The following is a 25,238-nucleotide window of genomic DNA, read 5'->3' as shown; positions in this document are numbered from 1 at the left end:
CACAGTTAAATCTGACCCCATTTTAGTCTTGTAACACGGCTGATAAGGCCGATTGTTACACTTGGATGGGAGACCGCCTGGCAATACCAGGTGCTGTAAGCTTTTGCCTTTTCTTCACTATTTATATAATATGCTGGCTTTTACGGAGGCTGATCTTTAAATAGCCCACTTTTTGGAGCAGCCCTCGCTTACGGCCATACCGCGCTGAGAGCGCCCGATCTCGTCTGATCTCGGAAGCTAAGCAGCGTCGGGCCTGCTTAGTACTTGGATGGGAGACCGCCTGGGAATACCAGGTGCTGTAAGCTTTTGCCTTTTCTTCACTATTTATATAATATGCTGGCTTTTAGAAAGACGTGTTTTACCCCTCTATTTATTACAATCATTTAAATGTATTATAGAGTTTTAAGTGTTTTACATGTTTTTTAGGCCATTTTATTACTCTTAACATTTTAAGTGAGTGTGTGTCTTTAAAAAATGGATGGTTGGCCTGCCATGTGACTAGACACATGACAGGAAGCAGGAAGTACAACTGTATAAGAGAGCAGCATGACAAACAAAGGACAGTCACCAAACTGTTGGATTGAGGAGTTGCTCATTTTAGAGCTCACCTTTCCATTCACCACCTGCAAACTTTGGATTACACTTTCTGTGGATTGTATATACACCGGTGGACACTCACATTGGACTTATCAACACACTGGGATTCTTGGACTGTTTTTAGGGTATGGACAAATGAACTGTATTCTTTTAACAGCGTTTACCTCGTTTTATCGTGTTGTTTTAAAGTCTTTTATGTGAACCTTGTAAATAAACCAAATCTATTTAAACCAATCTTCTTTTATGTCTCATTCTTTTAACCACTAGTCATCTCTCACAGTTAAATCTGACCCCATTTTAGTCTTGTAACTCGGCTGATAAGGCCGATTGTTACACTTGGATGGGAGACCGCCTGGCAATACCAGGTGCTGTAAGCTTTTGCCTTTTCTTCACTATTTATATAATATGCTGGCTTTTACGGAGGCTGATCTTTAAATGGCCCACTTTTTGGAGCAGCCCTCGCTTACGGCCATACCGCGCTGAGAGCGCCCGATCTCGTCTGATCTCGGAAGCTAAGCAGCGTCGGGCCTGCTTAGTACTTGGATGGGAGACCGCCTGGGAATACCAGGTGCTGTAAGCTTTTGCCTTTTCTTCACTATTTATATAATATGCTGGCTTTTAGAAAGACGTGTTTTACCGCTCTATTTATTACAATCATTTAAATGTATTATAGAGTTTTAAGTGTTTTACATGTTTTTTAGGCCATTTTATTACTCTTAACATTTTAAGTGAGTGTGTGTCTTTAAAAAATGGATGGTTGGCCTGCCATGTGACTAGACACATGACAGGAAGCAGGAAGTACAACTGTATAAGAGAGCAGCATGACAAACAAAGGACAGTCACCAAACTGTTGGACTGAGGAGTTGCTAATTTTAGAGCTCACCTTTCCATTCACCACCTGCAAACTTTGGATTACACTTTCTGTGGATTGTATATACACCGGTGGACACTCACATTGGACTTATCAACACACTGGGATTCTTGGACTGTTTTTAGGGTATGGACAAATGAACTGTATTCTTTTAACAGCGTTTACCTCGTTTTATCGTGTTGTTTTAAAGTCTTTTATGTGAACCTTGTAAATAAACCAAATCTATTTAAACCAATCTTCTTTTATGTCTCATTCTTTTAACCACTAGTCATCTCTCACAGTTAAATCTGACCCCATTTTAGTCTTGTAACTCGGCTGATAAGGCCGATTGTTACACTTGGATGGGAGACCGCCTGGGAATACCAGGTGCTATAAGCTTTTGCCTTTTCTTCACTATTTATATAATATGCTGGCTTTTACGGAGGCTGATCTTTAAATAGCCCACTTTTTGGAGCAGCCCTCGCTTACGGCCATACCGCGCTGAGAGCGCCCGATCTCGTCTGATCTCGGAAGCTAAGCAGCGTCGGGCCTGCTTAGTACTTGGATGGGAGACCGCCTGGGAATACCAGGTGCTGTAAGCTTTTGCCTTTTCTTCACTATTTATATAATATGCTGGCTTTTAGAAAGACGTGTTTTACCGCTCTATTTATTACAATCATTTAAATGTATTATAGAGTTTTAAGTGTTTTACATGTTTTTTAGGCCATTTTATTACTCTTAACATTTTAAGTGAGTGTGTGTCTTTAAAAAATGGATGGTTGGCCTGCCATGTGACTAGACACATGACAGGAAGCAGGAAGTACAACTGTATAAGAGAGCAGCATGACAAACAAAGGACAGTCACCAAACTGTTGGATTGAGGAGTTGCTAATTTTAGAGCTCACCTTTCCATTCACCACCTGCAAACTTTGGATTACACTTTCTGTGGATTGTATATACACCGGTGGACACTCACATTGGACTTATCAACACACTGGGATTCTTGGACTGTTTTTAGGGTATGGACAAATGAACTGTATTCTTTTAACATCGTTTACCTCGTTTTATCGTGTTGTTTTAAAGTCTTTTATGTGAACCTTGTAAATAAACCAAATCTATTTAAACCAATCTTCTTTTATGTCTCATTCTTTTAACCACTAGTCATCTCTCACAGTTAAATCTGACCCCATTTTAGTCTTGTAACACGGCTGATAAGGCCGATTGTTACACTTGGATGGGAGACCGCCTGGCAATACCAGGTGCTGTAAGCTTTTGCCTTTTCTTCACTATTTATATAATATGCTGGCTTTTACGGAGGCTGATCTTTAAATAGCCCACTTTTTGGAGCAGCCCTCGCTTACGGCCATACCGCGCTGAGAGCGCCCGATCTCGTCTGATCTCGGAAGCTAAGCAGCGTCGGGCCTGCTTAGTACTTGGATGGGAGACCGCCTGGGAATACCAGGTGCTGTAAGCTTTTGCCTTTTCTTCACTATTTATATAATATGCTGGCTTTTAGAAAGACGTGTTTTACCCCTCTATTTATTACAATCATTTAAATGTATTATAGAGTTTTAAGTGTTTTACATGTTTTTTAGGCCATTTTATTACTCTTAACATTTTAAGTGAGTGTGTGTCTTTAAAAAATGGATGGTTGGCCTGCCATGTGACTAGACACATGACAGGAAGCAGGAAGTACAACTGTATAAGAGAGCAGCATGACAAACAAAGGACAGTCACCAAACTGTTGGATTGAGGAGTTGCTCATTTTAGAGCTCACCTTTCCATTCACCACCTGCAAACTTTGGATTACACTTTCTGTGGATTGTATATACACCGGTGGACACTCACATTGGACTTATCAACACACTGGGATTCTTGGACTGTTTTTAGGGTATGGACAAATGAACTGTATTCTTTTAACAGCGTTTACCTCGTTTTATCGTGTTGTTTTAAAGTCTTTTATGTGAACCTTGTAAATAAACCAAATCTATTTAAACCAATCTTCTTTTATGTCTCATTCTTTTAACCACTAGTCATCTCTCACAGTTAAATCTGACCCCATTTTAGTCTTGTAACTCGGCTGATAAGGCCGATTGTTACACTTGGATGGGAGACCGCCTGGCAATACCAGGTGCTGTAAGCTTTTGCCTTTTCTTCACTATTTATATAATATGCTGGCTTTTACGGAGGCTGATCTTTAAATGGCCCACTTTTTGGAGCAGCCCTCGCTTACGGCCATACCGCGCTGAGAGCGCCCGATCTCGTCTGATCTCGGAAGCTAAGCAGCGTCGGGCCTGCTTAGTACTTGGATGGGAGACCGCCTGGGAATACCAGGTGCTGTAAGCTTTTGCCTTTTCTTCACTATTTATATAATATGCTGGCTTTTAGAAAGACGTGTTTTACCGCTCTATTTATTACAATCATTTAAATGTATTATAGAGTTTTAAGTGTTTTACATGTTTTTTAGGCCATTTTATTACTCTTAACATTTTAAGTGAGTGTGTGTCTTTAAAAAATGGATGGTTGGCCTGCCATGTGACTAGACACATGACAGGAAGCAGGAAGTACAACTGTATAAGAGAGCAGCATGACAAACAAAGGACAGTCACCAAACTGTTGGACTGAGGAGTTGCTAATTTTAGAGCTCACCTTTCCATTCACCACCTGCAAACTTTGGATTACACTTTCTGTGGATTGTATATACACCGGTGGACACTCACATTGGACTTATCAACACACTGGGATTCTTGGACTGTTTTTAGGGTATGGACAAATGAACTGTATTCTTTTAACAGCGTTTACCTCGTTTTATCGTGTTGTTTTAAAGTCTTTTATGTGAACCTTGTAAATAAACCAAATCTATTTAAACCAATCTTCTTTTATGTCTCATTCTTTTAACCACTAGTCATCTCTCACAGTTAAATCTGACCCCATTTTAGTCTTGTAACTCGGCTGATAAGGCCGATTGTTACACTTGGATGGGAGACCGCCTGGGAATACCAGGTGCTATAAGCTTTTGCCTTTTCTTCACTATTTATATAATATGCTGGCTTTTACGGAGGCTGATCTTTAAATAGCCCACTTTTTGGAGCAGCCCTCGCTTACGGCCATACCGCGCTGAGAGCGCCCGATCTCGTCTGATCTCGGAAGCTAAGCAGCGTCGGGCCTGCTTAGTACTTGGATGGGAGACCGCCTGGGAATACCAGGTGCTGTAAGCTTTTGCCTTTTCTTCACTATTTATATAATATGCTGGCTTTTAGAAAGACGTGTTTTACCGCTCTATTTATTACAATCATTTAAATGTATTATAGAGTTTTAAGTGTTTTACATGTTTTTTAGGCCATTTTATTACTCTTAACATTTTAAGTGAGTGTGTGTCTTTAAAAAATGGATGGTTGGCCTGCCATGTGACTAGACACATGACAGGAAGCAGGAAGTACAACTGTATAAGAGAGCAGCATGACAAACAAAGGACAGTCACCAAACTGTTGGACTGAGGAGTTGCTAATTTTAGAGCTCACCTTTCCATTCACCACCTGCAAACTTTGGATTACACTTTCTGTGGATTGTATATACACCGGTGGACACTCACATTGGACTTATCAACACACTGGGATTCTTGGACTGTTTTTAGGGTATGGACAAATGAACTGTATTCTTTTAACAGCGTTTACCTCGTTTTATCGTGTTGTTTTAAAGTCTTTTATGTGAACCTTGTAAATAAACCAAATCTATTTAAACCAATCTTCTTTTATGTCTCATTCTTTTAACCACTAGTCATCTCTCACAGTTAAATCTGACCCCATTTTAGTCTTGTAACTCGGCTGATAAGGCCGATTGTTACACTTGGATGGGAGACCGCCTGGGAATACCAGGTGCTATAAGCTTTTGCCTTTTCTTCACTATTTATATAATATGCTGGCTTTTACGGAGGCTGATCTTTAAATAGCCCACTTTTTGGAGCAGCCCTCGCTTACGGCCATACCGCGCTGAGAGCGCCCGATCTCGTCTGATCTCGGAAGCTAAGCAGCGTCGGGCCTGCTTAGTACTTGGATGGGAGACCGCCTGGGAATACCAGGTGCTGTAAGCTTTTGCCTTTTCTTCACTATTTATATAATATGCTGGCTTTTACGGAGGCTGATCTTTAAATGGCCCACTTTTTGGAGCAGCCCTCGCTTACGGCCATACCGCGCTGAGAGCGCCCGATCTCGTCTGATCTCGGAAGCTAAGCAGCGTCGGGCCTGCTTAGTACTTGGATGGGAGACCGCCTGGGAATACCAGGTGCTGTAAGCTTTTGCCTTTTCTTCACTATTTATATAATATGCTGGCTTTTAGAAAGACGTGTTTTACCGCTCTATTTATTACAATCATTTAAATGTATTATAGAGTTTTAAGTGTTTTACATGTTTTTTAGGCCATTTTATTACTCTTAACATTTTAAGTGAGTGTGTGTCTTTAAAAAATGGATGGTTGGCCTGCCATGTGACTAGACACATGACAGGAAGCAGGAAGTACAACTGTATAAGAGAGCAGCATGACAAACAAAGGACAGTCACCAAACTGTTGGATTGAGGAGTTGCTAATTTTAGAGCTCACCTTTCCATTCACCACCTGCAAACTTTGGATTACACTTTCTGTGGATTGTATATACACCGGTGGACACTCACATTGGACTTATCAACACACTGGGATTCTTGGACTGTTTTTAGGGTATGGACAAATGAACTGTATTCTTTTAACAGCGTTTACCTCGTTTTATCGTGTTGTTTTAAAGTCTTTTATGTGAACCTTGTAAATAAACCAAATCTATTTAAACCAATCTTCTTTTATGTCTCATTCTTTTAACCACTAGTCATCTCTCACAGTTAAATCTGACCCCATTTTAGTCTTGTAACTCGGCTGATAAGGCCGATTGTTACACTTGGATGGGAGACCGCCTGGCAATACCAGGTGCTGTAAGCTTTTGCCTTTTCTTCACTATTTATATAATATGCTGGCTTTTACGGAGGCTGATCTTTAAATGGCCCACTTTTTGGAGCAGCCCTCGCTTACGGCCATACCGCGCTGAGAGCGCCCGATCTCGTCTGATCTCGGAAGCTAAGCAGCGTCGGGCCTGCTTAGTACTTGGATGGGAGACCGCCTGGGAATACCAGGTGCTGTAAGCTTTTGCCTTTTCTTCACTATTTATATAATATGCTGGCTTTTAGAAAGACGTGTTTTACCGCTCTATTTATTACAATCATTTAAATGTATTATAGAGTTTTAAGTGTTTTACATGTTTTTTAGGCCATTTTATTACTCTTAACATTTTAAGTGAGTGTGTGTCTTTAAAAAATGGATGGTTGGCCTGCCATGTGACTAGACACATGACAGGAAGCAGGAAGTACAACTGTATAAGAGAGCAGCATGACAAACAAAGGACAGTCACCAAACTGTTGGATTGAGGAGTTGCTAATTTTAGAGCTCACCTTTCCATTCACCACCTGCAAACTTTGGATTACACTTTCTGTGGATTGTATATACACCGGTGGACACTCACATTGGACTTATCAACACACTGGGATTCTTGGACTGTTTTTAGGGTATGGACAAATGAACTGTATTCTTTTAACAGCGTTTACCTCGTTTTATCGTGTTGTTTTAAAGTCTTTTATGTGAACCTTGTAAATAAACCAAATCTATTTAAACCAATCTTCTTTTATGTCTCATTCTTTTAACCACTAGTCATCTCTCACAGTTAAATCTGACCCCATTTTAGTCTTGTAACTCGGCTGATAAGGCCGATTGTTACACTTGGATGGGAGACCGCCTGGGAATACCAGGTGCTGTAAGCTTTTGCCTTTTCTTCACTATTTATATAATATGCTGGCTTTTACGGAGGCTGATCTTTAAATAGCCCACTTTTTGGAGCAGCCCTCGCTTACGGCCATACCGCGCTGAGAGCGCCCGATCTCGTCTGATCTCGGAAGCTAAGCAGCGTCGGGCCTGCTTAGTACTTGGATGGGAGACCGCCTGGGAATACCAGGTGCAGTAAGCTTTTGCCTTTTCTTCACTATTTATATAATATGCTGGCTTTTAGAAAGACGTGTTTTACCGCTCTATTTATTACAATCATTTAAATGTATTATAGAGTTTTAAGTGTTTTACATGTTTTTTAGGCCATTTTATTACTCTTAACATTTTAAGTGAGTGTGTGTCTTTAAAAAATGGATGGTTGGCCTGCCATGTGACTAGACACATGACAGGAAGCAGGAAGTACAACTGTATAAGAGAGCAGCATGACAAACAAAGGACAGTCACCAAACTGTTGGATTGAGGAGTTGCTAATTTTAGAGCTCACCTTTCCATTCACCACCTGCAAACTTTGGATTACACTTTCTGTGGATTGTATATACACCGGTGGACACTCACATTGGACTTATCAACACACTGGGATTCTTGGACTGTTTTTAGGGTATGGACAAATGAACTGTATTCTTTTAACAGCGTTTACCTCGTTTTATCGTGTTGTTTTAAAGTCTTTTATGTGAACCTTGTAAATAAACCAAATCTATTTAAACCAATCTTCTTTTATGTCTCATTCTTTTAACCACTAGTCATCTCTCACAGTTAAATCTGACCCCATTTTAGTCTTGTAACTCGGCTGATAAGGCCGATTGTTACACTTGGATGGGAGACCGCCTGGGAATACCAGGTGCTGTAAGCTTTTGCCTTTTCTTCACTATTTATATAATATGCTGGCTTTTACGGAGGCTGATCTTTAAATAGCCCACTTTTTGGAGCAGCCCTCGCTTACGGCCATACCGCGCTGAGAGCGCCCGATCTCGTCTGATCTCGGAAGCTAAGCAGCGTCGGGCCTGCTTAGTACTTGGATGGGAGACCGCCTGGGAATACCAGGTGCAGTAAGCTTTTGCCTTTTCTTCACTATTTATATAATATGCTGGCTTTTAGAAAGACGTGTTTTACCGCTCTATTTATTACAATCATTTAAATGTATTATAGAGTTTTAAGTGTTTTACATGTTTTTTAGGCCATTTTATTACTCTTAACATTTTAAGTGAGTGTGTGTCTTTAAAAAATGGATGGTTGGCCTGCCATGTGACTAGACACATGACAGGAAGCAGGAAGTACAACTGTATAAGAGAGCAGCATGACAAACAAAGGACAGTCACCAAACTGTTGGATTGAGGAGTTGCTAATTTTAGAGCTCACCTTTCCATTCACCACCTGCAAACTTTGGATTACACTTTCTGTGGATTGTATATACACCGGTGGACACTCACATTGGACTTATCAACACACTGGGATTCTTGGACTGTTTTTAGGGTATGGACAAATGAACTGTATTCTTTTAACAGCGTTTACCTCGTTTTATCGTGTTGTTTTAAAGTCTTTTATGTGAACCTTGTAAATAAACCAAATCTATTTAAACCAATCTTCTTTTATGTCTCATTCTTTTAACCACTAGTCATCTCTCACAGTTAAATCTGACCCCATTTTAGTCTTGTAACTCGGCTGATAAGGCCGATTGTTACACTTGGATGGGAGACCGCCTGGCAATACCAGGTGCTGTAAGCTTTTGCCTTTTCTTCACTATTTATATAATATGCTGGCTTTTACGGAGGCTGATCTTTAAATGGCCCACTTTTTGGAGCAGCCCTCGCTTACGGCCATACCGCGCTGAGAGCGCCCGATCTCGTCTGATCTCGGAAGCTAAGCAGCGTCGGGCCTGCTTAGTACTTGGATGGGAGACCGCCTGGGAATACCAGGTGCTGTAAGCTTTTGCCTTTTCTTCACTATTTATATAATATGCTGGCTTTTAGAAAGACGTGTTTTACCGCTCTATTTATTACAATCATTTAAATGTATTATAGAGTTTTAAGTGTTTTACATGTTTTTTAGGCCATTTTATTACTCTTAACATTTTAAGTGAGTGTGTGTCTTTAAAAAATGGATGGTTGGCCTGCCATGTGACTAGACACATGACAGGAAGCAGGAAGTACAACTGTATAAGAGAGCAGCATGACAAACAAAGGACAGTCACCAAACTGTTGGATTGAGGAGTTGCTAATTTTAGAGCTCACCTTTCCATTCACCACCTGCAAACTTTGGATTACACTTTCTGTGGATTGTATATACACCGGTGGACACTCACATTGGACTTATCAACACACTGGGATTCTTGGACTGTTTTTAGGGTATGGACAAATGAACTGTATTCTTTTAACAGCGTTTACCTCGTTTTATCGTGTTGTTTTAAAGTCTTTTATGTGAACCTTGTAAATAAACCAAATCTATTTAAACCAATCTTCTTTTATGTCTCATTCTTTTAACCACTAGTCATCTCTCACTGTTAAATCTGACCCCATTTTAGTCTTGTAACTCGGCTGATAAGGCCGATTGTTACACTTGGATGGGAGACCGCCTGGCAATACCAGGTGCTGTAAGCTTTTGCCTTTTCTTCACTATTTATATAATATGCTGGCTTTTACGGAGGCTGATCTTTAAATGGCCCACTTTTTGGAGCAGCCCTCGCTTACGGCCATACCGCGCTGAGAGCGCCCGATCTCGTCTGATCTCGGAAGCTAAGCAGCGTCGGGCCTGCTTAGTACTTGGATGGGAGACCGCCTGGGAATACCAGGTGCTGTAAGCTTTTGCCTTTTCTTCACTATTTATATAATATGCTGGCTTTTAGAAAGACGTGTTTTACCGCTCTATTTATTACAATCATTTAAATGTATTATAGAGTTTTAAGTGTTTTACATGTTTTTTAGGCCATTTTATTACTCTTAACATTTTAAGTGAGTGTGTGTCTTTAAAAAATGGATGGTTGGCCTGCCATGTGACTAGACACATGACAGGAAGCAGGAAGTACAACTGTATAAGAGAGCAGCATGACAAACAAAGGACAGTCACCAAACTGTTGGACTGAGGAGTTGCTAATTTTAGAGCTCACCTTTCCATTCACCACCTGCAAACTTTGGATTACACTTTCTGTGGATTGTATATACACCGGTGGACACTCACATTGGACTTATCAACACACTGGGATTCTTGGACTGTTTTTAGGGTATGGACAAATGAACTGTATTCTTTTAACAGCGTTTACCTCGTTTTATCGTGTTGTTTTAAAGTCTTTTATGTGAACCTTGTAAATAAACCAAATCTATTTAAACCAATCTTCTTTTATGTCTCATTCTTTTAACCACTAGTCATCTCTCACAGTTAAATCTGACCCCATTTTAGTCTTGTAACTCGGCTGATAAGGCCGATTGTTACACTTGGATGGGAGACCGCCTGGGAATACCAGGTGCTATAAGCTTTTGCCTTTTCTTCACTATTTATATAATATGCTGGCTTTTACGGAGGCTGATCTTTAAATAGCCCACTTTTTGGAGCAGCCCTCGCTTACGGCCATACCGCGCTGAGAGCGCCCGATCTCGTCTGATCTCGGAAGCTAAGCAGCGTCGGGCCTGCTTAGTACTTGGATGGGAGACCGCCTGGGAATACCAGGTGCTGTAAGCTTTTGCCTTTTCTTCACTATTTATATAATATGCTGGCTTTTAGAAAGACGTGTTTTACCGCTCTATTTATTACAATCATTTAAATGTATTATAGAGTTTTAAGTGTTTTACATGTTTTTTAGGCCATTTTATTACTCTTAACATTTTAAGTGAGTGTGTGTCTTTAAAAAATGGATGGTTGGCCTGCCATGTGACTAGACACATGACAGGAAGCAGGAAGTACAACTGTATAAGAGAGCAGCATGACAAACAAAGGACAGTCACCAAACTGTTGGATTGAGGAGTTGCTAATTTTAGAGCTCACCTTTCCATTCACCACCTGCAAACTTTGGATTACACTTTCTGTGGATTGTATATACACCGGTGGACACTCACATTGGACTTATCAACACACTGGGATTCTTGGACTGTTTTTAGGGTATGGACAAATGAACTGTATTCTTTTAACAGCGTTTACCTCGTTTTATCGTGTTGTTTTAAAGTCTTTTATGTGAACCTTGTAAATAAACCAAATCTATTTAAACCAATCTTCTTTTATGTCTCATTCTTTTAACCACTAGTCATCTCTCACTGTTAAATCTGACCCCATTTTAGTCTTGTAACTCGGCTGATAAGGCCGATTGTTACACTTGGATGGGAGACCGCCTGGCAATACCAGGTGCTGTAAGCTTTTGCCTTTTCTTCACTATTTATATAATATGCTGGCTTTTACGGAGGCTGATCTTTAAATGGCCCACTTTTTGGAGCAGCCCTCGCTTACGGCCATACCGCGCTGAGAGCGCCCGATCTCGTCTGATCTCGGAAGCTAAGCAGCGTCGGGCCTGCTTAGTACTTGGATGGGAGACCGCCTGGGAATACCAGGTGCTGTAAGCTTTTGCCTTTTCTTCACTATTTATATAATATGCTGGCTTTTAGAAAGACGTGTTTTACCGCTCTATTTATTACAATCATTTAAATGTATTATAGAGTTTTAAGTGTTTTACATGTTTTTTAGGCCATTTTATTACTCTTAACATTTTAAGTGAGTGTGTGTCTTTAAAAAATGGATGGTTGGCCTGCCATGTGACTAGACACATGACAGGAAGCAGGAAGTACAACTGTATAAGAGAGCAGCATGACAAACAAAGGACAGTCATCAAACTGTTGGATTGAGGAGTTGCTAATTTTAGAGCTCACCTTTCCATTCACCACCTGCAAACTTTGGATTACACTTTCTGTGGATTGTATATACACCGGTGGACACTCACATTGGACTTATCAACACACTGGGATTCTTGGACTGTTTTTAGGGTATGGACAAATGAACTGTATTCTTTTAACATCGTTTACCTCGTTTTATCGTGTTGTTTTAAAGTCTTTTATGTGAACCTTGTAAATAAACCAAATCTATTTAAACCAATCTTCTTTTATGTCTCATTCTTTTAACCACTAGTCATCTCTCACAGTTAAATCTGACCCCATTTTAGTCTTGTAACACGGCTGATAAGGCCGATTGTTACACTTGGATGGGAGACCGCCTGGCAATACCAGGTGCTGTAAGCTTTTGCCTTTTCTTCACTATTTATATAATATGCTGGCTTTTACGGAGGCTGATCTTTAAATAGCCCACTTTTTGGAGCAGCCCTCGCTTACGGCCGTACCGCGCTGAGAGCGCCCGATCTCGTCTGATCTCGGAAGCTAAGCAGCGTCGGGCCTGCTTAGTACTTGGATGGGAGACCGCCTGGGAATACCAGGTGCTGTAAGCTTTTGCCTTTTCTTCACTATTTATATAATATGCTGGCTTTTAGAAAGACGTGTTTTACCCCTCTATTTATTACAATCATTTAAATGTATTATAGAGTTTTAAGTGTTTTACATGTTTTTTAGGCCATTTTATTACTCTTAACATTTTAAGTGAGTGTGTGTCTTTAAAAAATGGATGGTTGGCCTGCCATGTGACTAGACACATGACAGGAAGCAGGAAGTACAACTGTATAAGAGAGCAGCATGACAAACAAAGGACAGTCACCAAACTGTTGGATTGAGGAGTTGCTCATTTTAGAGCTCACCTTTCCATTCACCACCTGCAAACTTTGGATTACACTTTCTGTGGATTGTATATACACCGGTGGACACTCACATTGGACTTATCAACACACTGGGATTCTTGGACTGTTTTTAGGGTATGGACAAATGAACTGTATTCTTTTAACAGCGTTTACCTCGTTTTATCGTGTTGTTTTAAAGTCTTTTATGTGAACCTTGTAAATAAACCAAATCTATTTAAACCAATCTTCTTTTATGTCTCATTCTTTTAACCACTAGTCATCTCTCACAGTTAAATCTGACCCCATTTTAGTCTTGTAACTCGGCTGATAAGGCCGATTGTTACACTTGGATGGGAGACCGCCTGGCAATACCAGGTGCTGTAAGCTTTTGCCTTTTCTTCACTATTTATATAATATGCTGGCTTTTACGGAGGCTGATCTTTAAATGGCCCACTTTTTGGAGCAGCCCTCGCTTACGGCCATACCGCGCTGAGAGCGCCCGATCTCGTCTGATCTCGGAAGCTAAGCAGCGTCGGGCCTGCTTAGTACTTGGATGGGAGACCGCCTGGGAATACCAGGTGCTGTAAGCTTTTGCCTTTTCTTCACTATTTATATAATATGCTGGCTTTTAGAAAGACGTGTTTTACCGCTCTATTTATTACAATCATTTAAATGTATTATAGAGTTTTAAGTGTTTTACATGTTTTTTAGGCCATTTTATTACTCTTAACATTTTAAGTGAGTGTGTGTCTTTAAAAAATGGATGGTTGGCCTGCCATGTGACTAGACACATGACAGGAAGCAGGAAGTACAACTGTATAAGAGAGCAGCATGACAAACAAAGGACAGTCACCAAACTGTTGGACTGAGGAGTTGCTAATTTTAGAGCTCACCTTTCCATTCACCACCTGCAAACTTTGGATTACACTTTCTGTGGATTGTATATACACCGGTGGACACTCACATTGGACTTATCAACACACTGGGATTCTTGGACTGTTTTTAGGGTATGGACAAATGAACTGTATTCTTTTAACAGCGTTTACCTCGTTTTATCGTGTTGTTTTAAAGTCTTTTATGTGAACCTTGTAAATAAACCAAATCTATTTAAACCAATCTTCTTTTATGTCTCATTCTTTTAACCACTAGTCATCTCTCACAGTTAAATCTGACCCCATTTTAGTCTTGTAACTCGGCTGATAAGGCCGATTGTTACACTTGGATGGGAGACCGCCTGGGAATACCAGGTGCTATAAGCTTTTGCCTTTTCTTCACTATTTATATAATATGCTGGCTTTTACGGAGGCTGATCTTTAAATAGCCCACTTTTTGGAGCAGCCCTCGCTTACGGCCATACCGCGCTGAGAGCGCCCGATCTCGTCTGATCTCGGAAGCTAAGCAGCGTCGGGCCTGCTTAGTACTTGGATGGGAGACCGCCTGGGAATACCAGGTGCTGTAAGCTTTTGCCTTTTCTTCACTATTTATATAATATGCTGGCTTTTACGGAGGCTGATCTTTAAATGGCCCACTTTTTGGAGCAGCCCTCGCTTACGGCCATACCGCGCTGAGAGCGCCCGATCTCGTCTGATCTCGGAAGCTAAGCAGCGTCGGGCCTGCTTAGTACTTGGATGGGAGACCGCCTGGGAATACCAGGTGCTGTAAGCTTTTGCCTTTTCTTCACTATTTATATAATATGCTGGCTTTTAGAAAGACGTGTTTTACCGCTCTATTTATTACAATCATTTAAATGTATTATAGAGTTTTAAGTGTTTTACATGTTTTTTAGGCCATTTTATTACTCTTAACATTTTAAGTGAGTGTGTGTCTTTAAAAAATGGATGGTTGGCCTGCCATGTGACTAGACACATGACAGGAAGCAGGAAGTACAACTGTATAAGAGAGCAGCATGACAAACAAAGGACAGTCACCAAACTGTTGGATTGAGGAGTTGCTAATTTTAGAGCTCACCTTTCCATTCACCACCTGCAAACTTTGGATTACATTTTCTGTGGATTGTATATACACCGGTGGACACTCACATTGGACTTATCAACACACTGGGATTCTTGGACTGTTTTTAGGGTATGGACAAATGAACTGTATTCTTTTAACAGCGTTTACCTCGTTTTATCGTGTTGTTTTAAAGTCTTTTATGTGAACCTTGTAAATAAACTAAATCTATTTAAACCAATCTTCTTTTATGTCTCATTCTTTTAACCACTAGTCATCTCTCACAGTTAAATCTGACCCCATTTTAGTCTTGTAACTCGGCTGATAAGGCCGATTGTTACACTTGGATGGGAGACCGCCTGGGAATACCAGGTGCTGTAAGCTTTTGCCTTTTCTTCACTATTTATATAATATGCTGGCTTTTACGAAGGCTGATCTTTAAATAGCCCACTTTTTGGAGCAGCCCTCGCTTACGGCCATACAGCGCTGAGAGCGCCCGATCTCGTCTGATCTCGGAAGCTAAGCAGCGTCGGGCCTGCTTAGTACTTGGATGGGAGACCGCCTGGGAATACCAGGTGCTGTAAGCTTTTGCCTTTTCTTCACTATTTATATAATATGCTGGCTTTTAGAAAGACGTGTTTTACCGCTCTATTTATTACAATCATTTAAATGTATTATAGAGTTTTAAGTGTTTTACATGTTTTTTAGGCCATTTTATTACTCTTAACATTTTAAGTGAGTGTGTGTCTTTAAAAAATGGATGGTTGGCCTGCCATGTGACTAGACACATGACAGGAAGCAGGAAGTACAACTGTATAAGAGAGCAGCATGACAAACAAAGGACAGTCACCAAACTGTTGGATTGAGGAGTTGCTAATTTTAGAGCTCACCTTTCCATTCACCACCTGCAAACTTTGGATTACACTTTCTGTGGATTGTATATACACCGGTGGACACTCACATTGGACTTATCAACACACTGGGATTCTTGGACTGTTTTTAGGGTATGGACAAATGAACTGTATTCTTTTAACAGCGTTTACCTCGTTTTATCGTGTTGTTTTAAAGTCTTTTATGTGAACCTTGTAAATAAACCAAATCTATTTAAACCAATCTTCTTTTATGTCTCATTCTTTTAACCACTAGTCATCTCTCACAGTTAAATCTGACCCCATTTTAGTCTTGTAACTCGGCTGATAAGGCCGATTGTTACACTTGGATGGGAGACCGCCTGGCAATACCAGGTGCTGTAAGCTTTTGCCTTTTCTTCACTATTTATATAATATGCTGGCTTTTACGGAGGCTGATCTTTAAATGGCCCACTTTTTGGAGCAGCCCTCGCTTACGGCCATACCGCGCTGAGAGCGCCCGATCTCGTCTGATCTCGGAAGCTAAGCAGCGTCGGGCCTGCTTAGTACTTGGATGGGAGACCGCCTGGGAATACCAGGTGCTGTAAGCTTTTGCCTTTTCTTCACTATTTATATAATATGCTGGCTTTTAGAAAGACGTGTTTTACCGCTCTATTTATTACAATCATTTAAATGTATTATAGAGTTTTAAGTGTTTTACATGTTTTTTAGGCCATTTTATTACTCTTAACATTTTAAGTGAGTGTGTGTCTTTAAAAAATGGATGGTTGGCCTGCCATGTGACTAGACACATGACAGGAAGCAGGAAGTACAACTGTATAAGAGAGCAGCATGACAAACAAAGGACAGTCACCAAACTGTTGGACTGAGGAGTTGCTAATTTTAGAGCTCACCTTTCCATTCACCACCTGCAAACTTTGGATTACACTTTCTGTGGATTGTATATACACCGGTGGACACTCACATTGGACTTATCAACACACTGGGATTCTTGGACTGTTTTTAGGGTATGGACAAATGAACTGTATTCTTTTAACAGCGTTTACCTCGTTTTATCGTGTTGTTTTAAAGTCTTTTATGTGAACCTTGTAAATAAACCAAATCTATTTAAACCAATCTTCTTTTATGTCTCATTCTTTTAACCACTAGTCATCTCTCACAGTTAAATCTGACCCCATTTTAGTCTTGTAACTCGGCTGATAAGGCCGATTGTTACACTTGGATGGGAGACCGCCTGGGAATACCAGGTGCTATAAGCTTTTGCCTTTTCTTCACTATTTATATAATATGCTGGCTTTTACGGAGGCTGATCTTTAAATAGCCCACTTTTTGGAGCAGCCCTCGCTTACGGCCATACCGCGCTGAGAGCGCCCGATCTCGTCTGATCTCGGAAGCTAAGCAGCGTCGGGCCTGCTTAGTACTTGGATGGGAGACCGCCTGGGAATACCAGGTGCTGTAAGCTTTTGCCTTTTCTTCACTATTTATATAATATGCTGGCTTTTACGGAGGCTGATCTTTAAATGGCCCACTTTTTGGAGCAGCCCTCGCTTACGGCCATACCGCGCTGAGAGCGCCCGATCTCGTCTGATCTCGGAAGCTAAGCAGCGTCGGGCCTGCTTAGTACTTGGATGGGAGACCGCCTGGGAATACCAGGTGCTGTAAGCTTTTGCCTTTTCTTCACTATTTATATAATATGCTGGCTTTTAGAAAGACGTGTTTTACCGCTCTATTTATTACAATCATTTAAATGTATTATAGAGTTTTAAGTGTTTTACATGTTTTTTAGGCCATTTTATTACTCTTAACATTTTAAGTGAGTGTGTGTCTTTAAAAAATGGATGGTTGGCCTGCCATGTGACTAGACACATGACAGGAAGCAGGAAGTACAACTGTATAAGAGAGCAGCATGACAAACAAAGGACAGTCACCAAACTGTTGGATTGAGGAGTTGCTAATTTTAGAGCTCACCTTTCCATTCACCACCTGCAAACTTTGGATTACATTTTCTGTGGATTGTATATACACCGGTGGACACTCACATTGGACTTATCAACACACTGGGATTCTTGGACTGTTTTTAGGGTATGGACAAATGAACTGTATTCTTTTAACAGCGTTTACCTCGTTTTATCGTGTTGTTTTAAAGTCTTTTATGTGAACCTTGTAAATAAACTAAATCTATTTAAACCAATCTTCTTTTATGTCTCATTCTTTTAACCACTAGTCATCTCTCACAGTTAAATCTGACCCCATTTTAGTCTTGTAACTCGGCTGATAAGGCCGATTGTTACACTTGGATGGGAGACCGCCTGGGAATACCAGGTGCTGTAAGCTTTTGCCTTTTCTTCACTATTTATATAATATGCTGGCTTTTACGAAGGCTGATCTTTAAATAGCCCACTTTTTGGAGCAGCCCTCGCTTACGGCCATACCGCGCTGAGAGCGCCCGATCTCGTCTGATCTCGGAAGCTAAGCAGCGTCGGGCCTGCTTAGTACTTGGATGGGAGACCGCCTGGGAATACCAGGTGCTGTAAGCTTTTGCCTTTTCTTCACTATTTATATAATATGCTGGCTTTTAGAAAGACGTGTTTTACCGCTCTATTTATTACAATCATTTAAATGTATTATAGAGTTTTAAGTGTTTTACATGTTTTTTAGGCCATTTTATTACTCTTAACATTTTAAGTGAGTGTGTGTCTTTAAAAAATGGATGGTTGGCCTGCCATGTGACTAGACACATGACAGGAAGCAGGAAGTACAACTGTATAAGAGAGCAGCATGACAAACAAAGGACAGTCACCAAACTGTTGGATTGAGGAGTTGCTAATTTTAGAGCTCACCTTTCCATTCACCACCTGCAAACTTTGGATTACACTTTCTGTGGATTGTATATACACCGGTGGACACTCACATTGGACTTATCAACACACTGGGATTCTTGGACTGTTTTTAGGGTATGGACAAATGAACTGTATTCTTTTAACAGCGTTTACCTCGTTTTATCGTGTTGTTTTAAAGTCTTTTATGTGAACCTTGTAAATAAACCAAATCTATTTAAACCAATCTTCTTTTATGTCTCATTCTTTTAACCACTAGTCATCTCTCACAGTTAAATCTGACCCCATTTTAGTCTTGTAACTCGGCTGATAAGGCCGATTGTTACACTTGGATGGGAGACCGCCTGGCAATACCAGGTGCTGTAAGCTTTTGCCTTTTCTTCACTATTTATATAATATGCTGGCTTTTACGGAGGCTGATCTTTAAATGGCCCACTTTTTGGAGCAGCCCTCGCTTACGGCCATACCGCGCTGAGAGCGCCCGATCTCGTCTGATCTCGGAAGCTAAGCAGCGTCGGGCCTGCTTAGTACTTGGATGGGAGACCGCCTGGGAATACCAGGTGCTGTAAGCTTTTGCCTTTTCTTCACTATTTATATAATATGCTGGCTTTTAGAAAGACGTGTTTTACCGCTCTATTTATTACAATCATTTAAATGTATTATAGAGTTTTAAGTGTTTTACATGTTTTTTAGGCCATTTTATTACTCTTAACATTTTAAGTGAGTGTGTGTCTTTAAAAAATGGATGGTTGGCCTGCCATGTGACTAGACACATGACAGGAAGCAGGAAGTACAACTGTATAAGAGAGCAGCATGACAAACAAAGGACAGTCACCAAACTGTTGGATTGAGGAGTTGCTAATTTTAGAGCTCACCTTTCCATTCACCACCTGCAAACTTTGGATTACACTTTCTGTGGATTGTATATACACCGGTGGACACTCACATTGGACTTATCAACACACTGGGATTCTTGGACTGTTTTTAGGGTATGGACAAATGAACTGTATTCTTTTAACATCGTTTACCTCGTTTTATCGTGTTGTTTTAAAGTCTTTTATGTGAACCTTGTAAATAAACCAAATCTATTTAAACCAATCTTCTTTTATGTCTCATTCTTTTAACCACTAGTCATCTCTCACAGTTAAATCTGACCCCATTTTAGTCTTGTAACACGGCTGATAAGGCCGATTGTTACACTTGGATGGGAGACCGCCTGGCAATACCAGGTGCTGTAAGCTTTTGCCTTTTCTTCACTATTTATATAATATGCTGGCTTTTACGGAGGCTGATCTTTAAATAGCCCACTTTTTGGAGCAGCCCTCGCTTACGGCCGTACCGCGCTGAGAGCGCCCGATCTCGTCTGATCTCGGAAGCTAAGCAGCGTCGGGCCTGCTTAGTACTTGGATGGGAGACCGCCTGGGAATACCAGGTGCTGTAAGCTTTTGCCTTTTCTTCACTATTTATATAATATGCTGGCTTTTAGAAAGACGTGTTTTACCCCTCTATTTATTACAATCATTTAAATGTATTATAGAGTTTTAAGTGTTTTACATGTTTTTTAGGCCATTTTATTACTCTTAACATTTTAAGTGAGTGTGTGTCTTTAAAAAATGGATGGTTGGCCTGCCATGTGACTAGACACATGACAGGAAGCAGGAAGTACAACTGTATAAGAGAGCAGCATGACAAACAAAGGACAGTCACCAAACTGTTGGATTGAGGAGTTGCTCATTTTAGAGCTCACCTTTCCATTCACCACCTGCAAACTTTGGATTACACTTTCTGTGGATTGTATATACACCGGTGGACACTCACATTGGACTTATCAACACACTGGGATTCTTGGACTGTTTTTAGGGTATGGACAAATGAACTGTATTCTTTTAACAGCGTTTACCTCGTTTTATCGTGTTGTTTTAAAGTCTTTTATGTGAACCTTGTAAATAAACCAAATCTATTTAAACCAATCTTCTTTTATGTCTCATTCTTTTAACCACTAGTCATCTCTCACAGTTAAATCTGACCCCATTTTAGTCTTGTAACTCGGCTGATAAGGCCGATTGTTACACTTGGATGGGAGACCGCCTGGCAATACCAGGTGCTGTAAGCTTTTGCCTTTTCTTCACTATTTATATAATATGCTGGCTTTTACGGAGGCTGATCTTTAAATGGCCCACTTTTTGGAGCAGCCCTCGCTTACGGCCATACCGCGCTGAGAGCGCCCGATCTCGTCTGATCTCGGAAGCTAAGCAGCGTCGGGCCTGCTTAGTACTTGGATGGGAGACCGCCTGGGAATACCAGGTGCTGTAAGCTTTTGCCTTTTCTTCACTATTTATATAATATGCTGGCTTTTAGAAAGACGTGTTTTACCGCTCTATTTATTACAATCATTTAAATGTATTATAGAGTTTTAAGTGTTTTACATGTTTTTTAGGCCATTTTATTACTCTTAACATTTTAAGTGAGTGTGTGTCTTTAAAAAATGGATGGTTGGCCTGCCATGTGACTAGACACATGACAGGAAGCAGGAAGTACAACTGTATAAGAGAGCAGCATGACAAACAAAGGACAGTCACCAAACTGTTGGATTGAGGAGTTGCTAATTTTAGAGCTCACCTTTCCATTCACCACCTGCAAACTTTGGATTACACTTTCTGTGGATTGTATATACACCGGTGGACACTCACATTGGACTTATCAACACACTGGGATTCTTGGACTGTTTTTAGGGTATGGACAAATGAACTGTATTCTTTTAACAGCGTTTACCTCGTTTTATCGTGTTGTTTTAAAGTCTTTTATGTGAACCTTGTAAATAAACCAAATCTATTTAAACCAATCTTCTTTTATGTCTCATTCTTTTAACCACTAGTCATCTCTCACAGTTAAATCTGACCCCATTTTAGTCTTGTAACTCGGCTGATAAGGCCGATTGTTACACTTGGATGGGAGACCGCCTGGCAATACCAGGTGCTGTAAGCTTTTGCCTTTTCTTCACTATTTATATAATATGCTGGCTTTTACGGAGGCTGATCTTTAAATGGCCCACTTTTTGGAGCAGCCCTCGCTTACGGCCATACCGCGCTGAGAGCGCCCGATCTCGTCTGATCTCGGAAGCTAAGCAGCGTCGGGCCTGCTTAGTACTTGGATGGGAGACCGCCTGGGAATACCAGGTGCTGTAAGCTTTTGCCTTTTCTTCACTATTTATATAATATGCTGGCTTTTAGAAAGACGTGTTTTACCGCTCTATTTATTACAATCATTTAAATGTATTATAGAGTTTTAAGTGTTTTACATGTTTTTTAGGCCATTTTATTACTCTTAACATTTTAAGTGAGTGTGTGTCTTTAAAAAATGGATGGTTGGCCTGCCATGTGACTAGACACATGACAGGAAGCAGGAAGTACAACTGTATAAGAGAGCAGCATGACAAACAAAGGACAGTCACCAAACTGTTGGACTGAGGAGTTGCTAATTTTAGAGCTCACCTTTCCATTCACCACCTGCAAACTTTGGATTACACTTTCTGTGGATTGTATATACACCGGTGGACACTCACATTGGACTTATCAACACACTGGGATTCTTGGACTGTTTTTAGGGTATGGACAAATGAACTGTATTCTTTTAACAGCGTTTACCTCGTTTTATCGTGTTGTTTTAAAGTCTTTTATGTGAACCTTGTAAATAAACCAAATCTATTTAAACCAATCTTCTTTTATGTCTCATTCTTTTAACCACTAGTCATCTCTCACAGTTAAATCTGACCCCATTTTAGTCTTGTAACTCGGCTGATAAGGCCGATTGTTACACTTGGATGGGAGACCGCCTGGGAATACCAGGTGCTATAAGCTTTTGCCTTTTCTTCACTATTTATATAATATGCTGGCTTTTACGGAGGCTGATCTTTAAATAGCCCACTTTTTGGAGCAGCCCTCGCTTACGGCCATACCGCGCTGAGAGCGCCCGATCTCGTCTGATCTCGGAAGCTAAGCAGCGTCGGGCCTGCTTAGTACTTGGATGGGAGACCGCCTGGGAATACCAGGTGCTGTAAGCTTTTGCCTTTTCTTCACTATTTATATAATATGCTGGCTTTTACGGAGGCTGATCTTTAAATGGCCCACTTTTTGGAGCAGCCCTCGCTTACGGCCATACCGCGCTGAGAGCGCCCGATCTCGTCTGATCTCGGAAGCTAAGCAGCGTCGGGCCTGCTTAGTACTTGGATGGGAGACCGCCTGGGAATACCAGGTGCTGTAAGCTTTTGCCTTTTCTTCACTATTTATATAATATGCTGGCTTTTAGAAAGACGTGTTTTACCGCTCTATTTATTACAATCATTTAAATGTATTATAGAGTTTTAAGTGTTTTACATGTTTTTTAGGCCATTTTATTACTCTTAACATTTTAAGTGAGTGTGTGTCTTTAAAAAATGGATGGTTGGCCTGCCATGTGACTAGACACATGACAGGAAGCAGGAAGTACAACTGTATAAGAGAGCAGCATGACAAACAAAGGACAGTCACCAAACTGTTGGATTGAGGAGTTGCTAATTTTAGAGCTCACCTTTCCATTCACCACCTGCAAACTTTGGATTACATTTTCTGTGGATTGTATATACACCGGTGGACACTCACATTGGACTTATCAACACACTGGGATTCTTGGACTGTTTTTAGGGTATGGACAAATGAACTGTATTCTTTTAACAGCGTTTACCTCGTTTTATCGTGTTGTTTTAAAGTCTTTTATGTGAACCTTGTAAATAAACTAAATCTATTTAAACCAATCTTCTTTTATGTCTCATTCTTTTAACCACTAGTCATCTCTCACAGTTAAATCTGACCCCATTTTAGTCTTGTAACTCGGCTGATAAGGCCGATTGTTACACTTGGATGGGAGACCGCCTGGGAATACCAGGTGCTGTAAGCTTTTGCCTTTTCTTCACTATTTATATAATATGCTGGCTTTTACGAAGGCTGATCTTTAAATAGCCCACTTTTTGGAGCAGCCCTCGCTTACGGCCATACCGCGCTGAGAGCGCCCGATCTCGTCTGATCTCGGAAGCTAAGCAGCGTCGGGCCTGCTTAGTACTTGGATGGGAGACCGCCTGGGAATACCAGGTGCTGTAAGCTTTTGCCTTTTCTTCACTATTTATATAATATGCTGGCTTTTAGAAAGACGTGTTTTACCGCTCTATTTATTACAATCATTTAAATGTATTATAGAGTTTTAAGTGTTTTACATGTTTTTTAGGCCATTTTATTACTCTTAACATTTTAAGTGAGTGTGTGTCTTTAAAAAATGGATGGTTGGCCTGCCATGTGACTAGACACATGACAGGAAGCAGGAAGTACAACTGTATAAGAGAGCAGCATGACAAACAAAGGACAGTCACCAAACTGTTGGATTGAGGAGTTGCTAATTTTAGAGCTCACCTTTCCATTCACCACCTGCAAACTTTGGATTACACTTTCTGTGGATTGTATATACACCGGTGGACACTCACATTGGACTTATCAACACACTGGGATTCTTGGACTGTTTTTAGGGTATGGACAAATGAACTGTATTCTTTTAACAGCGTTTACCTCGTTTTATCGTGTTGTTTTAAAGTCTTTTATGTGAACCTTGTAAATAAACCAAATCTATTTAAACCAATCTTCTTTTATGTCTCATTCTTTTAACCACTAGTCATCTCTCACAGTTAAATCTGACCCCATTTTAGTCTTGTAACTCGGCTGATAAGGCCGATTGTTACACTTGGATGGGAGACCGCCTGGCAATACCAGGTGCTGTAAGCTTTTGCCTTTTCTTCACTATTTATATAATATGCTGGCTTTTACGGAGGCTGATCTTTAAATGGCCCACTTTTTGGAGCAGCCCTCGCTTACGGCCATACCGCGCTGAGAGCGCCCGATCTCGTCTGATCTCGGAAGCTAAGCAGCGTCGGGCCTGCTTAGTACTTGGATGGGAGACCGCCTGGGAATACCAGGTGCTGTAAGCTTTTGCCTTTTCTTCACTATTTATATAATATGCTGGCTTTTAGAAAGACGTGTTTTACCGCTCTATTTATTACAATCATTTAAATGTATTATAGAGTTTTAAGTGTTTTACATGTTTTTTAGGCCATTTTATTACTCTTAACATTTTAAGTGAGTGTGTGTCTTTAAAAAATGGATGGTTGGCCTGCCATGTGACTAGACACATGACAGGAAGCAGGAAGTACAACTGTATAAGAGAGCAGCATGACAAACAAAGGACAGTCACCAAACTGTTGGATTGAGGAGTTGCTAATTTTAGAGCTCACCTTTCCATTCACCACCTGCAAACTTTGGATTACACTTTCTGTGGATTGTATATACACCGGTGGACACTCACATTGGACTTATCAACACACTGGGATTCTTGGACTGTTTTTAGGGTATGGACAAATGAACTGTATTCTTTTAACATCGTTTACCTCGTTTTATCGTGTTGTTTTAAAGTCTTTTATGTGAACCTTGTAAATAAACCAAATCTATTTAAACCAATCTTCTTTTATGTCTCATTCTTTTAACCACTAGTCATCTCTCACAGTTAAA

General features: G+C 40.5%; 32 non-coding genes across 32 annotated transcripts; all 32 read left to right on the top strand.

The window, feature by feature from the left end:
* The first annotated feature begins 186 nt into the window (after positions 1 to 186).
* Positions 187 to 305, top strand: LOC141305437 (5S ribosomal RNA). Its single transcript, XR_012344407.1, has one exon. It is a non-coding gene; the product is annotated as a 5S ribosomal RNA (ribosomal RNA).
* A 753-nt stretch (positions 306 to 1,058) lies between these two features.
* LOC141305431 (5S ribosomal RNA) lies at positions 1,059 to 1,177 on the top strand. Its single transcript, XR_012344398.1, has one exon. It is a non-coding gene; the product is annotated as a 5S ribosomal RNA (ribosomal RNA).
* A 753-nt stretch (positions 1,178 to 1,930) lies between these two features.
* Positions 1,931 to 2,049, top strand: LOC141305417 (5S ribosomal RNA). The gene has a single exon (XR_012344395.1). It is a non-coding gene; the product is annotated as a 5S ribosomal RNA (ribosomal RNA).
* A 753-nt stretch (positions 2,050 to 2,802) lies between these two features.
* LOC141305412 (5S ribosomal RNA) lies at positions 2,803 to 2,921 on the top strand. The gene has a single exon (XR_012344394.1). It is a non-coding gene; the product is annotated as a 5S ribosomal RNA (ribosomal RNA).
* A 753-nt stretch (positions 2,922 to 3,674) lies between these two features.
* On the top strand, positions 3,675 to 3,793 carry LOC141305407 (5S ribosomal RNA). The gene has a single exon (XR_012344393.1). It is a non-coding gene; the product is annotated as a 5S ribosomal RNA (ribosomal RNA).
* A 753-nt stretch (positions 3,794 to 4,546) lies between these two features.
* Positions 4,547 to 4,665, top strand: LOC141305401 (5S ribosomal RNA). The gene has a single exon (XR_012344392.1). It is a non-coding gene; the product is annotated as a 5S ribosomal RNA (ribosomal RNA).
* Positions 4,666 to 5,418: 753 nt separating this feature from the next.
* LOC141305394 (5S ribosomal RNA) lies at positions 5,419 to 5,537 on the top strand. The gene has a single exon (XR_012344391.1). It is a non-coding gene; the product is annotated as a 5S ribosomal RNA (ribosomal RNA).
* Positions 5,538 to 5,621: 84 nt separating this feature from the next.
* LOC141305387 (5S ribosomal RNA) lies at positions 5,622 to 5,740 on the top strand. Its single transcript, XR_012344390.1, has one exon. It is a non-coding gene; the product is annotated as a 5S ribosomal RNA (ribosomal RNA).
* Positions 5,741 to 6,493: 753 nt separating this feature from the next.
* Positions 6,494 to 6,612, top strand: LOC141305381 (5S ribosomal RNA). Its single transcript, XR_012344389.1, has one exon. It is a non-coding gene; the product is annotated as a 5S ribosomal RNA (ribosomal RNA).
* Positions 6,613 to 7,365: 753 nt separating this feature from the next.
* LOC141318388 (5S ribosomal RNA) lies at positions 7,366 to 7,484 on the top strand. The gene has a single exon (XR_012352708.1). It is a non-coding gene; the product is annotated as a 5S ribosomal RNA (ribosomal RNA).
* A 753-nt stretch (positions 7,485 to 8,237) lies between these two features.
* LOC141318387 (5S ribosomal RNA) lies at positions 8,238 to 8,356 on the top strand. Its single transcript, XR_012352707.1, has one exon. It is a non-coding gene; the product is annotated as a 5S ribosomal RNA (ribosomal RNA).
* A 753-nt stretch (positions 8,357 to 9,109) lies between these two features.
* On the top strand, positions 9,110 to 9,228 carry LOC141305374 (5S ribosomal RNA). Its single transcript, XR_012344387.1, has one exon. It is a non-coding gene; the product is annotated as a 5S ribosomal RNA (ribosomal RNA).
* Positions 9,229 to 9,981: 753 nt separating this feature from the next.
* On the top strand, positions 9,982 to 10,100 carry LOC141305366 (5S ribosomal RNA). Its single transcript, XR_012344381.1, has one exon. It is a non-coding gene; the product is annotated as a 5S ribosomal RNA (ribosomal RNA).
* Positions 10,101 to 10,853: 753 nt separating this feature from the next.
* LOC141305363 (5S ribosomal RNA) lies at positions 10,854 to 10,972 on the top strand. The gene has a single exon (XR_012344376.1). It is a non-coding gene; the product is annotated as a 5S ribosomal RNA (ribosomal RNA).
* A 753-nt stretch (positions 10,973 to 11,725) lies between these two features.
* Positions 11,726 to 11,844, top strand: LOC141305349 (5S ribosomal RNA). Its single transcript, XR_012344374.1, has one exon. It is a non-coding gene; the product is annotated as a 5S ribosomal RNA (ribosomal RNA).
* A 753-nt stretch (positions 11,845 to 12,597) lies between these two features.
* LOC141317826 (5S ribosomal RNA) lies at positions 12,598 to 12,716 on the top strand. Its single transcript, XR_012352180.1, has one exon. It is a non-coding gene; the product is annotated as a 5S ribosomal RNA (ribosomal RNA).
* Positions 12,717 to 13,469: 753 nt separating this feature from the next.
* Positions 13,470 to 13,588, top strand: LOC141305342 (5S ribosomal RNA). The gene has a single exon (XR_012344373.1). It is a non-coding gene; the product is annotated as a 5S ribosomal RNA (ribosomal RNA).
* Positions 13,589 to 14,341: 753 nt separating this feature from the next.
* LOC141305336 (5S ribosomal RNA) lies at positions 14,342 to 14,460 on the top strand. Its single transcript, XR_012344372.1, has one exon. It is a non-coding gene; the product is annotated as a 5S ribosomal RNA (ribosomal RNA).
* An 84-nt stretch (positions 14,461 to 14,544) lies between these two features.
* LOC141305328 (5S ribosomal RNA) lies at positions 14,545 to 14,663 on the top strand. Its single transcript, XR_012344371.1, has one exon. It is a non-coding gene; the product is annotated as a 5S ribosomal RNA (ribosomal RNA).
* Positions 14,664 to 15,416: 753 nt separating this feature from the next.
* Positions 15,417 to 15,535, top strand: LOC141318827 (5S ribosomal RNA). Its single transcript, XR_012353120.1, has one exon. It is a non-coding gene; the product is annotated as a 5S ribosomal RNA (ribosomal RNA).
* Positions 15,536 to 16,288: 753 nt separating this feature from the next.
* LOC141305317 (5S ribosomal RNA) lies at positions 16,289 to 16,407 on the top strand. Its single transcript, XR_012344370.1, has one exon. It is a non-coding gene; the product is annotated as a 5S ribosomal RNA (ribosomal RNA).
* Positions 16,408 to 17,160: 753 nt separating this feature from the next.
* LOC141305306 (5S ribosomal RNA) lies at positions 17,161 to 17,279 on the top strand. The gene has a single exon (XR_012344369.1). It is a non-coding gene; the product is annotated as a 5S ribosomal RNA (ribosomal RNA).
* Positions 17,280 to 17,363: 84 nt separating this feature from the next.
* On the top strand, positions 17,364 to 17,482 carry LOC141305295 (5S ribosomal RNA). The gene has a single exon (XR_012344368.1). It is a non-coding gene; the product is annotated as a 5S ribosomal RNA (ribosomal RNA).
* Positions 17,483 to 18,235: 753 nt separating this feature from the next.
* On the top strand, positions 18,236 to 18,354 carry LOC141305284 (5S ribosomal RNA). Its single transcript, XR_012344367.1, has one exon. It is a non-coding gene; the product is annotated as a 5S ribosomal RNA (ribosomal RNA).
* A 753-nt stretch (positions 18,355 to 19,107) lies between these two features.
* LOC141305273 (5S ribosomal RNA) lies at positions 19,108 to 19,226 on the top strand. The gene has a single exon (XR_012344366.1). It is a non-coding gene; the product is annotated as a 5S ribosomal RNA (ribosomal RNA).
* Positions 19,227 to 19,979: 753 nt separating this feature from the next.
* Positions 19,980 to 20,098, top strand: LOC141317825 (5S ribosomal RNA). Its single transcript, XR_012352179.1, has one exon. It is a non-coding gene; the product is annotated as a 5S ribosomal RNA (ribosomal RNA).
* A 753-nt stretch (positions 20,099 to 20,851) lies between these two features.
* Positions 20,852 to 20,970, top strand: LOC141305262 (5S ribosomal RNA). Its single transcript, XR_012344365.1, has one exon. It is a non-coding gene; the product is annotated as a 5S ribosomal RNA (ribosomal RNA).
* A 753-nt stretch (positions 20,971 to 21,723) lies between these two features.
* On the top strand, positions 21,724 to 21,842 carry LOC141305240 (5S ribosomal RNA). Its single transcript, XR_012344363.1, has one exon. It is a non-coding gene; the product is annotated as a 5S ribosomal RNA (ribosomal RNA).
* A 753-nt stretch (positions 21,843 to 22,595) lies between these two features.
* LOC141305229 (5S ribosomal RNA) lies at positions 22,596 to 22,714 on the top strand. The gene has a single exon (XR_012344362.1). It is a non-coding gene; the product is annotated as a 5S ribosomal RNA (ribosomal RNA).
* An 84-nt stretch (positions 22,715 to 22,798) lies between these two features.
* On the top strand, positions 22,799 to 22,917 carry LOC141305218 (5S ribosomal RNA). Its single transcript, XR_012344361.1, has one exon. It is a non-coding gene; the product is annotated as a 5S ribosomal RNA (ribosomal RNA).
* Positions 22,918 to 23,670: 753 nt separating this feature from the next.
* Positions 23,671 to 23,789, top strand: LOC141305206 (5S ribosomal RNA). Its single transcript, XR_012344360.1, has one exon. It is a non-coding gene; the product is annotated as a 5S ribosomal RNA (ribosomal RNA).
* A 753-nt stretch (positions 23,790 to 24,542) lies between these two features.
* On the top strand, positions 24,543 to 24,661 carry LOC141305195 (5S ribosomal RNA). The gene has a single exon (XR_012344359.1). It is a non-coding gene; the product is annotated as a 5S ribosomal RNA (ribosomal RNA).
* Positions 24,662 to 25,238: the final 577 nt, after the last annotated feature.

Source organism: Garra rufa, chromosome 1 (genome assembly GCF_049309525.1).
Source record: "Garra rufa chromosome 1, GarRuf1.0, whole genome shotgun sequence".
In the NCBI taxonomy this organism is placed as follows: Eukaryota; Metazoa; Chordata; class Actinopteri; order Cypriniformes; family Cyprinidae; genus Garra; species Garra rufa.
This window is presented reverse-complemented; position numbering and strand designations above follow the sequence as displayed.